Source organism: Lepus europaeus, chromosome 21, assembly GCF_033115175.1.
Source record: "Lepus europaeus isolate LE1 chromosome 21, mLepTim1.pri, whole genome shotgun sequence".
In the NCBI taxonomy this organism is placed as follows: domain Eukaryota; kingdom Metazoa; phylum Chordata; class Mammalia; order Lagomorpha; family Leporidae; genus Lepus; species Lepus europaeus.
In genome coordinates, this window is record NC_084847.1 from 54,093,516 (window position 1) to 54,107,006 (window position 13,491).

The 13,491-nt window shown below is 48.2% G+C and overlaps 1 pseudogene; it reads right to left on the reverse strand.

Annotated features, from left to right (window-relative positions):
• Positions 1 to 714: 714 nt before the first annotated feature.
• Positions 715 to 13,102, reverse strand: LOC133750555 (eukaryotic translation initiation factor 2 subunit 1-like; annotated as a pseudogene).
• Between the last annotated feature and the right edge of the window lie 389 nt (positions 13,103 to 13,491).

A 13,491-nucleotide genomic window follows, 5' to 3' on the forward strand; every position in this document is an offset into this window, starting at 1 on the left:
AATCTGTAAAGCTAATCTGTAAAACGGGAACAATAATAATAATCTTTTAGAGTTGTGAGTTAAATGCAGAGATGTTTGTATAAATACTTCTCCAAGCCCAATTTTAGGACTGTTCTCAACTAAAGGTTTATCTTTAGTGAAATTAGGGCACTCCCTTAAAAAAAAACACTCAATTGCTTGGAGGTGCTGTGTGAAAACAGCAGGCTAAAATTTGGTAGGGCTTTTCATGTTCTGGTCTGCTGGAAATTTTAAATACTTGGAAATGAAAAAATTTAGCTTTGAGTTTTTCTTTCTTTCTTTTCTTTTTTTTTTTTAAAAAGATTTATATATTTATTTTAAAGAGTTACATACAGAGAAGGAGAGGCAGAGAGAAAGAGGTCTTCCATCTGCTGGTTCACTCCCTGATTGGCTGCAATGGCTGGAGCTACACCAATCCGAAGCCAGGAGCCAGGAGCCAGGAGCCAGGAATTTCTTCCGGGTCTCCCATGCGGGTGTAGGCACCCAAGGAGTTGGGCCATCTTCTACTGCTATCCCAGGCTATAGCAGAGAGCTGGATGGGAAGTGGAGCAGCCGGGACTCGAACAGGTGCCCATATGGGATGCCGGCACTGCTGTGGCTTTACCCGCTACGCCACAGTGCTGGCCCCTGAAGTTTTCAATACTGGAAAACTTTCAAGTCTAGGGTTTGCAGCCAGGAAGGGCTGCTTTCCCACAGTCAGTCTTCAGCTTTGGCTTCCATTTCTTCTGCATCATCATCTCCATCCACTTCTGCATTTTCTCTCTCGAGCCTCTCCGGCTGCCTTGCGAGTTGTCTTGTCTGTATCTGTGATCACTTTGGGCTCCATCTGAACATTAAATACTGCCCTCTTTCCCTCCATCTTCTCTTTTATAACAGCCATAGTTTGATGGAGGACAGAGAGACCTTCTGTTCTCTCTAGGGTTGTTGCAGTCATCACATATCAAGGAGGAGCTGTTAGATTAATTTTGATAGGCATGGTTTCCACGGAAGATTTCAAATCTGTTCTTAGGGCTTCTTTTACAGCATCAATGCCTTCATAATCATAACAATACCACTTCAATACCTGCATGAATTTTCACAGCCTGTGGAGTCAAACGCCCATTAATATTATTAATGGATACTTCCTGTTTATCATCATTCAAATCTAAATTATCCGAAATAGATGGGTCTGATGCTGCATGTTTAAACGTATCATTGGCTCTGTATCCAGGGCTCTCAGACTTGTCACCAGAGACCCATGCAGTTCTCTGGAGCAGGCCCTCCAGATGCTCATCCTTGGTGTAGTCTAACACCTCGGCAACGTGACAAAAAATGCTATACGTGGTTTTAGATTTTGTGAATTTGTCTTCACATTTGATTGCCTCCTCTGGGGAAACTCTTCTTTTGGACAAATCAGTATACCATTTTTCATTGACAACCACCCATCCTTACTGCCAATTTGGATGAGTTTGTTCACAGAGTGGAGATGGCTTCCGGATAATTCACTGAGAGGAATCATGCCTTCAGTGTTACTGTATTCCAGCCAGCTGACGTAAGCCCTCATTTCAACAGTGGATCTTACACTCACCATCACTTCATCTTCCAAATCAGGAAATTTGTGTTGATAAAATCTACAACTTAAGGCCGGCGCCGTGGCTTAACAGGCTAATCCTCCGCCTTGCAGCACCGGCACACCAGGTTCTAGTCCCTGTCGGGGCGCCGGATTCTATCCCAGTTGCCCCTCTTCCAGGCCAGCTCTCTGCTATGGCCCAGGAAGGCAGTGGAGGATGGCCCAAGTGCTTGGGCCCTGCACCCGCATGGGAGACCAGGAGAAGCACCTGGCTCCTGGCTTCGGATCAGCGCGATGCGCCGGCCGCAGCGGCCATTGGAGGGTGAACCAACGGCAAAAAGGAAGACCTTCCTCTCTGTCTCTCTCTCTCTCACTATCCACTCTGCCTGTCAAAAACAAAAACAAAAACAAAAAATCTACAACTTAGACCTCGAATTCCGAAGTATGCATGTGAATCCCACACTGGAGTCCTGCACGGTGCTTTCCAATAGGAGAGATCAGACTTGATACAGCCTCACCAGCTGCTGAACCTCAGCGTGTGCTTCACTCAACTGGTCATAGAAATATTATCATTATTTATTGGAAAAGTTGGAGAATGGTGGGATATTATTTACTGAAAAAATATGTATTTATTGCTGGGGTTGGTGCCATGGCGCAGTAGTTTAATCTTCCACCTGTGGCACCGGTATCCCATATGGACACCGCGTTCTAGTCCTGGCTTCTCCTCTTCCAGTCCAGCTCTCTGCTGTGGCCTGGGGAAGCAGGGAGACCAGGAAGAAGCACCTGGCACCTGGCTTCGGATCAGCGCAGCTCTAGCCGTTGCGGCCATTTGGGGAGTGAACCAACGGATCAAAGACCTTCCTCTCTGTCTCTCTCTATCACTGTAACTCCACCTTTCAAATAAATAAATTAAATATTTTAAAAAATTATTTATTGAAAAAATCAGGAATGATGGAAAAGAGACAGATGTGTTCACTTACTGCTTGCCTGTAAATTTGTACCCATGATTTCCTTTTTTTTTTTTTTTAGATTTTTTTTTTTTTTGAGAGGCAGAGTTACATACAGAGAGAGAGAGAGAGAGAGAGAGAGAGAGGTCTTCCATCTGCTGGTTCACTCCCCAAGTGGCTGCAATGGCTGTGGCTGGGCCAGGCTGAAGCCAGGAGCCTGGAGCGCTTTCCTAGTCTTCACCATGGATGGTGGGGCCCCAAGCACTTGGGCCATCTTCCACTGCCTTCCGAAGCACATTATCAGGGGGCTGGATTGGAAGCAGAGCAGTTGGGATGTGAACCATGCTCCACTGTGGGAGGTATGGGATACTGGCATCATGGGCAACAGCTTAGCTCATTGCACTATGATGCCGACCTTGTTATTGTGATTCTTGTAACCTTAATTAGTGGAGGAAATGATGGAGTTTACATTCACATGGGGGAAGAGACAATAAACCTGTAAATAACCATGGTAACTTCATAGTGGTGCTGGGAGAAGAGCAACACCTTTTTGTGCATAATCATTAAAGACATCGCTGATTGTTTCCCTTGGATGGACTCCAGGAGATGAGATTGCTGGTCCCACAAACAATCAGAAGTACCAAAGGAAAGACACAGTGTTGGGGGCCCCAAGTGAGGCTCCAGGCCTCTTGGCATACAAGCTTACCTAATGAGGTCAGGTGGCATGCACCCAAGAGGCTTGAAAGAACTCAAAGGTGAAAGTGTTGCAAGACCCATGAAATATCATAATTTATGATTACGAAGAAACACCATACTCAATCACTGGCAGGGTGCCGGAACAAATAAAAGTCCCTGAAGGGCATTTTTATATGTAGGTTCCCACGTGTTACAAGTTCTTCCAGGTTTTGAAAGCTGCTAGGGTTAAGACTGAGGGAAGAAAGCATCTTTGTGTTGCTGACATCTTTTGCTAGAGACCTTGTAGGTAGCTATGTGTCCTCATGGTCTAGTGATTTTTTTCTTTTAAAAGAATTTATTTTATTCATTTATTTGTTTTATTTATCATTCTTTTTTTAAAGATTTTATTTATTTATTTGAGAGGTAGATTTACAGACAGTGAGAGAGAGAGAGAGAGAGAGAGAGAGAGAGAAAAGTCTTCCTTCTGTTGGTTCACTCTCCAAATGGCTACAACAGCTGGAGCCACGTCCATCCAAAGCCAGGAGCCAGGTGATTCTTCCTGGTCTCCCATGCGGGTGCAGGGGCCCAAGCACTTGGGCCATCTTCTACTGCTTTCCCAGGCCACAGCAGAGAGCTGGTTCGGAAGAGGAGCAGCCGAGACTAGGACCAGCGTCCATATGGGATGCCGGCACTGCAGGCAGAGAATTAACCTAGTGCGCCATCGTGCCGGCCCCTTATCATTCATTTGAAAGGCATGGAGAGAGCGAGAGAGAGAGAGAGAGAGAGGTAACTTCCATTTGCTGGTTAACTACTCAAATGGCTGCAGTGGCTAGGGCTGGGCCAGGCTGAAGTCAGGAACTCCATCTGGGTCTCCCATGTGAGTGGCAGGGGCCCAAGCACCTGGGCCATCTTCCACTGCCTTCCCAGGCTCATTATCAGGGGGCTGGATCAGGAGCGGAGCAGTGCAGTACTTGAGCCAGTACTTGGATATGGAATGCTGGCCTTGCAAGTGGTGGCTAAACCTACTGCGCCACAACACTGTCCCTCCAAATTTTTGTTTTTTAACTGATACATAAAAATTGTGCAAATGTATGGGGCAACCGTGTAATGTTTAGATATGTATAGTCATTGTGTAATGTTTAAATCACGGTAATCATACCTATCTCTTCATACATTAGTGGTTTCTTGTGGTAAAAACATTAAAAATCTTTTCTTCTAGCCAATTTTTTAGAAAATCATCTGCAGCCACCCTTTTAATGACTTTTGCATCCTGAGTTCCTTGGGGTTTTCTCTGCGGGAGCTTGCAGAATTCCACAGAGATAATCTGTGTTTGATTCTGTCAGGTTTTCAAAGGCATGAATAAGTCAGGATAATTGTGAACTAAATTTAGCTAGAGACCTTTTGGATAACTCAGGCCATGTGATTTCAGGTCTCAAGCCTTTGTGAGAATGGCCTTGTGGTTAGGAAAGGCCCAGACAAGCAGGTGTGCCCATTCTCTTCTTCGTCGGCATATATTTTATTATTTTATTGTTATTATTTCTTAAATATTTATTTATTTGAAAGGCAAAGTTACAGAGGGAAAGGGAGAAGGAGAGGGAGAAGAAGGGAGAGGGGGAGAGGGAGAGGGGGAGCGGGAGAGCGGGAGCAAGAACTTCCGTTTGCTGGTTTACTCCCCAAATGTCTGCAATGGCCAGGGCTGGGCCAGGTGGAAGCCAGGAGTCAGGAGCTTCATCCAGTCCTAGTATGTGGGTGGCAGGGCTCCAAGCACTTGGGCCATCTTCTGCTGCTTTCCTAGGCACATTAGCAGGGAGCTGTATCAGAATTAGATCAGCCCAGGGTTGAACTGGCGGCCATATGGAATGCTGACACTGCAGATGGCAGCTTTACCCGCTGTGCCACAGCACTGGCCCCAAGATGTGGCCTTTTGACAGGACTATTAGTCAAGAAAATCTGAGGCTCTTCATGGATTTGACTCCTACTTGAATCATTCCTGAAAAGTTTATGTGTTGGAGACTTAATCCCAACACTCATGTGTTGATAGTATTTGGGGGTGGGGCCTTTGGAAGCTGATTTGGATCAGGTGAGGTCATGACGGTGGCACCCTGTGATGCACTAGTGCTTTGTAGGAAGAGAAAGGGACACCCCAGCTGGTGCACCTGCTCAGTCCCACCTTGTGATGCAGCAAGAAGGCCCTCACCAGATGCTGGCACCATGCCCTTGGATTCCCCAGCCTCCAGACCATGAGAAAAATATACTCCTTTATAAATACTCAGTCTCAGGAATTTTGTTATAGTGAGGCCAGCGATGCGTGCCTTGGGCTAAGCTGATGCCTGCAAGGTCAGTGTCCTGTATGAGTGCAGGCTTGAGTTTCGGCTGCTTTGCTTCTGATCCAGCTCCCTGCTAATGTGCCTGAGAAGGCAGCAGAGGATGATTCCAGTCCTTGGGCCCCTGCCACTCATGTGGGAGACCTGGGCTCCTGGCTTCAGCCTGGACCAGCCCCCGCCATTGTGGCCATTTAGGGAGTGAACCAGCAGAGGAAGATTCCCTCTCTCTTTTATTCTACCTTTCAAATAAATAGATAAATCTTTACACAAATTTTGTTATGGCAACAGAAAATGGATTAAGACAAACTATAAGCTCCATGTGAACCAAGAGTGTGATTCCACAAAAGTTAAACAAATCATGGGGTTTCAAGGACAGCAGGAGAGGGTCGTTTCACCTCTGTGATGGTCAGGCCACCTGAGTGCAGGGCTCCAGAACAAGCTGGGGTGCAGTTGGAGGGGAATTACCAACGTGGGAAAGGTGACTAGGTCTTCTCTGGGGTTTGGCAGGAGAAGCAGTTGTGCCTAGGCTAGGAGGAGATTGAGAAGGGGCCTGTGTGAATCTTCCAGGATTGCCATAACAAAACATCACAGCTGGGTGGTGTAAGCAACAGAAACTCACAACTGTGAAGCCAGAGGCCCAAGGTCAAGGTGCTGGAGGGTTTGGTTTCATGTGATGCCACCTTCTTCTCCCTGTGTCTTCACTCTATGTGTGTGTGTGTGTGTGTGTATCCTAATCTCTGCTTGTAAGGATACAAACAGTCATATTGGGATTAGGCCTAATCTAGTGACTTCATTTTAACTCGGTAACTTCTCCTTCTCCTCTTCCTCCTTCTCCCCCCTTCCCCTCCCCCTCCTTCTCCTCCTCCTCCTTATTTGATTTACTTTATGTATCTGAAGGGCAGAGAGAGAGAGAGAGAGAGAGAGAAAGAGAGAGAGAAAGAGAGATCTTCCATCAGCTGGTTTACCCCCACAAAGGGCCACAATGGCTGGAGCTGAGCCAGGCTGAAGCCAGCAGGCAGGAACTCCATCAGTGTCTCCCATGGGGTGGCAGCTCTTAGGTCATCATCTGCTGCTTTTCCGGGAGCATTAGCAGGGAGCTGGATTGGAAACAGAACTCCAATATGGGATGCTGATGCTGTGAGCAATCGCTTAACCTGCTCCGTTGCAACACTGGCCCCTTGATCACTTCTCTAAAGGCCCTATCTCTACAGACGCACAAGTTCTGGAGGTAGGGAACTCATGGATTTTGGGAAGGAGGCAATTCAGCTCATAACAGTGCCTGACTCTTGATTGCACCTGGGGAAAAGGAAATAGATTTCTGCTTTGTGGTTCCTGAATTCAAAAGCAGATACCACTGGGTGGAATTATTAGGAACACTGACACTGACTCAGTGTAAAACTTTGTCTTAGGAAGGGATGGTTTCAAAGATGATCAGAGAGAGGGTGGATTCTCCTCTTGGGAATGTTGCATCAGAAAAAAAGCAGACTGATTGCCTGGGAAAGCAGTAGAAGATGGCCCAAGTCCTTGGGCCCCTGCACCCATGTGGGAGACCCGGAAGAAGCTCCTGGCTCCTGGCTTTGGATTGGCACAGCTCTGGCCATTGTGGCCATCTGGGGAGTGAACCAGCAGATAGAAGACCTCTCTCGTTCTCTGTAACTCTTTCTTTCAAATAAATAAAAATGAATCTTAAAAAAAGAAAAAAAGCAGATTGGACAATCTGGTGATGTTGAATGGTGTGGGACAGGATGCAGAGACCAGCTCAAATTTTTTTTAAAAGACGTATTTATTTATTTGAAAGGCAGAGTTACAGAAAGAGAGAGAGACAGAGAGGGAGAGACAGAGAGAGAAATCTTTCACCTACTGCTTCACTCTCCAAATGGCTGCAACAGAAAGAGCTGGGCCTATCAGAAGCCAGGAGCCAGGAGCTTCTTCTGGGTCTCCCATGTGGGTGCAGGGACCCAAGGACTTGGACCATCTTGCACTGCTTTCCCAGGTGCATTAGCAGGGAGCTGGATCAGAAGTGGAGCAGCCGGGACTCAAACCAGGGCCCATATGGGATGCAGGCTCCACAGGTGGCTGCTTTACCCATTATGCCACAGCGCCGGCCCCTAGCTCAAAGATTTCTATCAGATTCTGTTAGAAACAGCTGTTTTGAGTATACTTTTGTAGTATTTTGAGGGTATATGTATACAGCTGCCAACCTCCTGTGCTGCTCTTTCGTGGCAGAATGTTGGACATAATGCGTCAGTTTGGGGCCAGGTTGCCTTTTCAGCTGTCCTTAATTTTTCATTTAAGCACAGGGACAAGAAAGCACGGTGTCTGGACTGCAGTAAGGTGAGCCAGAGGGAGGAGACAGTTCAGTCGCCGCAGACGGGACTGCTGGTGGTCCACCCACGGGTGAGGTGGCCCCTCACGTGCAGCACCATTCGCATCAGGAAAGGAGGTAAGGAGAAGCAGCTGACCTCTCGGCTGTAACGGAAGGTCAGTCTGGTTGCTCTTGGGCACTGGTCCTGTGACCTGAGCTTCGGTTTGGTTGCAAAGACCAACTCTCCTTCCACCTCGTGTCCTGAGTCCTCCTGTGTGGAATCCTGCCTTTGTCCTGTGCTCCTGGCTTTGGCCTGACCCAGCCCTGGATATTACAGGCACTTGGGGAGTGAACCAGCAGATGGAATCTCTCTCTGTCTCTGTCTCTCTCTGTCTCTCTGTCTCTCTGTCTCTCTCTGTCTCTCTCTCTCTCTCTCTGCTGCTGCTCTGCCTTTCAAATGCATAATAAATAAGTCTTTTGAAAAAGGAGGGAAGACAGGCACACAGGTGAGAGAGAAAAGGAGCCAAACTTCGGAGAGAGCCTGACCCATTTGTGTCAGATCTAGTCCCATGACCCAAACACCTGCTGCCAGGCCCCACCCCCTACACTATGAGGAATTAGGCTTCCCACACAAGAACTTTTGGAGGACGTACTCAAACCATAGCAGCAGTCCAGAGGCAAGAGATGAGCAGATAATCCTGCAGGGAGGAGGAGCTAACTTCTGAAACAGACTCTGGGTGAATGGAGGTAGTGTGCACACATGCAAAGGTGCTTTGAAAGCCGGGAACTACAGTGACCCCTGAGCTGTTACTCAGTCTCTCCATGGGAAGCTTCGGCCAGTGTGTGTGGGATGGATCCCAGGCCCCAGGCAGCACCCTTACTTCTACCACTTCCCTGAGCTGAAGGGCTTTCTTCCTCCTGGGAGCCACCTGTGAGGCAGTTACTTACTGGAACAAGCTCTCTGCTTGCCTCGCTTTATACAGCCAGCTGGGGAGGATCGGCCACTGAGTGGAAAGAACATACAATCTAGAAGCACTCCCCAGTCTCTGCCTCTTGTCGGGAGTGTGGTTTTGTGCCAACGACTTGACCTTGCTGGGTCTCGACTCCTCACCTGTGACATGGGGTGACGCGAGTGACAGCTGCCCACCCACCTGTTGTGAGGATCGTATAAAATCGTGCCCGTGGCACTGCTTACCACCGGCTTTGCAGGTGCCCATCCACCATTCGTTAAAGGCAGACACCACCTTGGGAAATCACGCCGGGGAAACATCCTACACGGTTTATGTCGACATTTGCCATCAAACAAGCGAGGAGGCCCTCAGAAATGGAGCTGGCGGGGGTGGCGGTGTGGTGTGTGTGTTGGGGGTAGGGCTGCCTCTGCAGAGCACTAAGGGTGCCTGACCTGCATGTGTTACACCACTCAGCCAGAGGACAGCCAGATGGCTGCCACCAACCCCCTCCTTGTGCAAACATCCTGCCCCCGGCTGAGTAAACAGGCCTCCCTGGGACTGCAGGCTCCTGCACGGCTTCTGCGTGCTCTAGCCCAGAGACAGCAAAGGGCCCCTGGACGCACGGCTCTGGACTTTAGTGATGTTTTTAACTGGGCCCCTGGCAACAAGTTCATCTGTCTCGGTTTTTCTCTGCTTATGTCAACAGGGCTGGTGGGTTCATGTGGTTCGGGTGCAGCCAGGCCCCGGCTCTTGCCCTCTCTCATGTAAACACATCACAAAGGATCTTTGTAACGGTCCAGGCAGGGCAGCCCTGCCCAGGCAAACAGAGGCTGCACCAGGAGGTGTGGGGGCAGGGGTGGGTGAGGGAAGGGAGGTGGCAGGGGAGAGGGGCTAGCATGTACCCCACAGTGCAGAGAGAGGGTAGGTGTCACCCAGTGTCTGACCATGAGAGAAGAGGGTCTGACTCCTGCAACAGAAACCAAGGGAGGGGCTGTTAAAAATAAGGGGGGCCAGCGCAGCGGCTCACCAGGCTAATCCTTCGCCTGCGGCGCTGGCGCCCCGGATTCTAGTCCCGGTTAGGGCACTGGATTCTGTCCCGGTTGCCCTTCTTCCAGGCCAGCTCTCTGCTGTGGCCCAGGAGTGCAGTGGAGGATGGCCCAGGTCCCTGGGCCCTGCACCTGCATGGGAGACCAGGAGGAAGCACCTGGCTCCTAGCTTTGGATCGGCGCAGCGCGCCGGCCACAACACGCTGGCCGTAGCAGCCATTTTGGGGGTGAACCAACGGAAAAAGGAAGACCTTTCTCTCTGTCTCTCTCTCTCATTGTCTAACTCTACCTGTCAAAAAAAAAAAAAAATAAGGGGGGACTTTATCCCCCCATGTCCCACAGCCCTGACATCCTCTCTACCTTAGCATTCCCAGTATTGTCCATAACAACCAAGACATATTCTCTGAGCAGTGCAGAGTAGAAAACAGAATACTGGTTGCAGGGTCAAGAACACAAACGGTATTCCTGCCTCTGCTCCGAATGAGCTGTGTACCCCTTGGACCGTGCCTTCACTTCTCTGAGTTTCCTTGTACAGAGAAGCTAGAATGAAAATATTGCCATTTGCAGAGCATCCTTGATGTGATAGCGACTTTCTAATATGTTATTTGATTCAGTTACACAAATACCCAGTGAGGTCGGGATGGTTATTCCCATTGTATAGGTAGAGTCGCTGGGGCTTAGTGCAGACGGAGCTCCTTTGAGGTCCAAACCAGTCTCCTCTTCTGCAGCTAAGAAGGGCGGGATTTCTTTCCTTTCCTTTCTTTCTGACTTCAAAGCTGAGACTAGACAGAGACCCGTCTCTGTGAAACAACTTTTATTGCTCGGGAACAGAGGTCCTGGCTCAGAGGAGCTCAAGGCCGGGAGTCAGGGCTGTGCTGAGCCCCCACCTCTCCCAGGTATCCCTGCCCACTGTGCTCATTTATCACCTAGGTCGGAACCCAGGCAAAGGGAACAATCAACAGCTTGTTCCATCCGGGGTAGAACTTGGCAGGAATTGCTGTTAGCACCTTTTCCATTCCAAGGCAATTCATAATTGTCTAAATTTCCATGGCACTTCTTGGAGTCTGTGTGAGGGAGAAAGAACTGCTAACCTTTATACCTACAGACAAAAATTACCGCTGGGAGGGCACTGCTGGAAAGGTTAAGAAATCAACTTTCCACCGTGATGTTGCAGGACGTCCTTGAGTTACGACTACTGTCTCTTAGCCAAGTGCAGCTTGATGCCTGTTTTTGTACAAGAAATCTGAGAATTTTATACCTTTGGAGAGCGAATAAATAAAAGAAGAATCATCTGTGATATTTGAAAATTACATGCCATTCAGATCTCAGCATTTAGAAATAAAGGGTGGTTTCTTTTGGCCAATTCTAAATGCAGTTTTATTTAAGACATTGCATTTTCCACTTAGACACAGTGCTTATAAAGTGCAATGTAATTTCCTTTCCCTGTGAAGTTTTTTAAAAATATTTATTTATTTGAAAGGCAGAGTTATAGAGAGGCAGAGGCAGAGAGAGAGAGAGGTCTACCATCCGCTGGTTTGCTCCTTAAATGGCCACAATGGCCAGAGCTGGGTTGGTCTGAAGCCAGGAGCCAGGAGCTTCTTCTGGGTCTTCCACGTGGGTGCTGGGGCCAAGGACTTGGGCCATCTTCTACTGCTTTCCCAGGCCACAGCAGAGAGCTGGATTGGAAGAGGAGCAGCCGGGACTAGAACCAGCACCCATATGGAATGCCGGCACTCCCAAATGGCTGCAATAGCAGGAGTTGGGCCATTCCAAAGCCAGAAGCCAGGAGCTTCTTACAGTTCTCCTATGTGGGTATAGGGGTTTAAGCACTTGGACTATCCTCTACTGTTTTCCCAGAAGCATTAGCATGGAGCTGGATCAGAAGTAGAGCAGCTGGGCCTCAAACTAGCGTGCATATGGGATGCCAGCACTGCAAGTAGTGGCTTTACCCACTATGCCACAGCCTGGCCCCCTCTATTTTTTTTAAAGATTTTATTTATTTGAAAGAGTTATAGAGAGAGGTAGAGCGAGAGTGAGAAAGAGAGAGAAAAAGGTCTTCCAGCCAGTGGTTCACTCCCCAAATAGCTGCAATGGTGAGAGCTGAGCTAATCCGAAACCAGGAGCCAGGAGATTCCTCCGGGTCTCCCACATGGCTGCAGGAGCCCAAGGACTTGGGCCATCTTCTGCTTTCCCAGGCCACAGCAGAGTGCTGGATCGGAAGTGGAGCAGCCGGCGCCCATATGGGATGCCGGCACTGAAGGCCATGGCTTTAACCTGCTGCGCCACAGCAAAGCCCCCCTTCAGAGTTTTAAAAGTGAGAGCAGCGTGGTTATAAAGCATCCATTACCTTTACAGGTTCCCACAGGTGCTTCACACTTTGTGGCTTTTGTTACTCACGTTCGTGTTTTATAGTTGACACAGTGCTTTTATTTTCCTTTCTCATGGATTCTTTTGCTGCTTTTAGTTTTTAAATTGACACATGATACTTGTACATTTTTGTTTTTAAGATTTCTTTATTTGCGAGGTAGTTACAGAGACAGGGAGAGACAGAGAGGTCTTCTATCTGCTAGTTCACTCCCCAAATGGCCACAACAGCTAGAGCTGGAGCAGGAGCCAGGAGCTTCTTCCAGGTCTCCCATGCAGGTGCAGGTTCCAAGCACTTGGGCCATCTTCTATTGCCTTCTCAGGCTGTAGCAGAGAGCTGGATCAGAAGACACGAACCACTGTCCATATGGGACACCAGCGCTCCAGGTGGAGGCTTAGTTTCCTACACCACAGTGCCAGCTCTACTTGTACAGGTTTATGAACTACAGTGGGGCACTCTGATACATGTATACAATGTGTAATAATGAAATAAGGGTAATTAGCACTGTAAGCATTTATGTTTCCTTCCAAACATATTTTCTCATGTTGGGAACACGCAAATTTCTCTCTTCTGGCTATTTTGAAAATACACAGTAGATTGTTAACTGCAGCCACCCGACCATGCTGTGGAGCCCTAGAACTGATTCCTCCCATCTGATTGTAATGGTACCTGTCATCCATCCTCATTCTGCCCCCTCCTTCCCGTCCCGTCCCAGGTCTGGTGACCTCTGATCTATTTTTATGAACGCTGTATCTTCAGTGATGTGGGAGGACACTTACAAGCAGGCAAACCGTGGCTCGGTGACGGGTTAGCAACGTGGGAAGGGAAGGGTGCTCTGGGGCCCGAGATTTCTGACTGCGGGGCAACATCCTCCTGCGGATGGAGAGTCGTCCTTCCAGACCCGTCTTCCAGCAGCAGGACATATCTAACTGCAGACCTGCGTCTAGGAGGAGGTTGCTTTACGGCCCAGAATGAGACCAGGAAGGTAGGAGGCCACTGTGGACACGGCCCCAAAAGGAAATTGAAAAACAAGTGTGTATGCATTACTGCATTCCTCATTCATTTAATGTTTAAACGGGGTAAGAAATACGAGGGATGTCTGTAAGGTTTGAGAAATGAAGACTAAAGTCCAAGCAGGGAATAGAATTTATTTTTTAAAAAAGATTTATTTATTTTTTATTTTTATTTATTTATTTATTTATTTATTTATTTATTTATTTATTTTAACAGGCAGAGTGGATAGTGAGAGAGAGAGACAGAGAGAAAGGTCTTCCTTTTTGCCGTTGATTCACCCTCCAATGGCCGCTGTGGC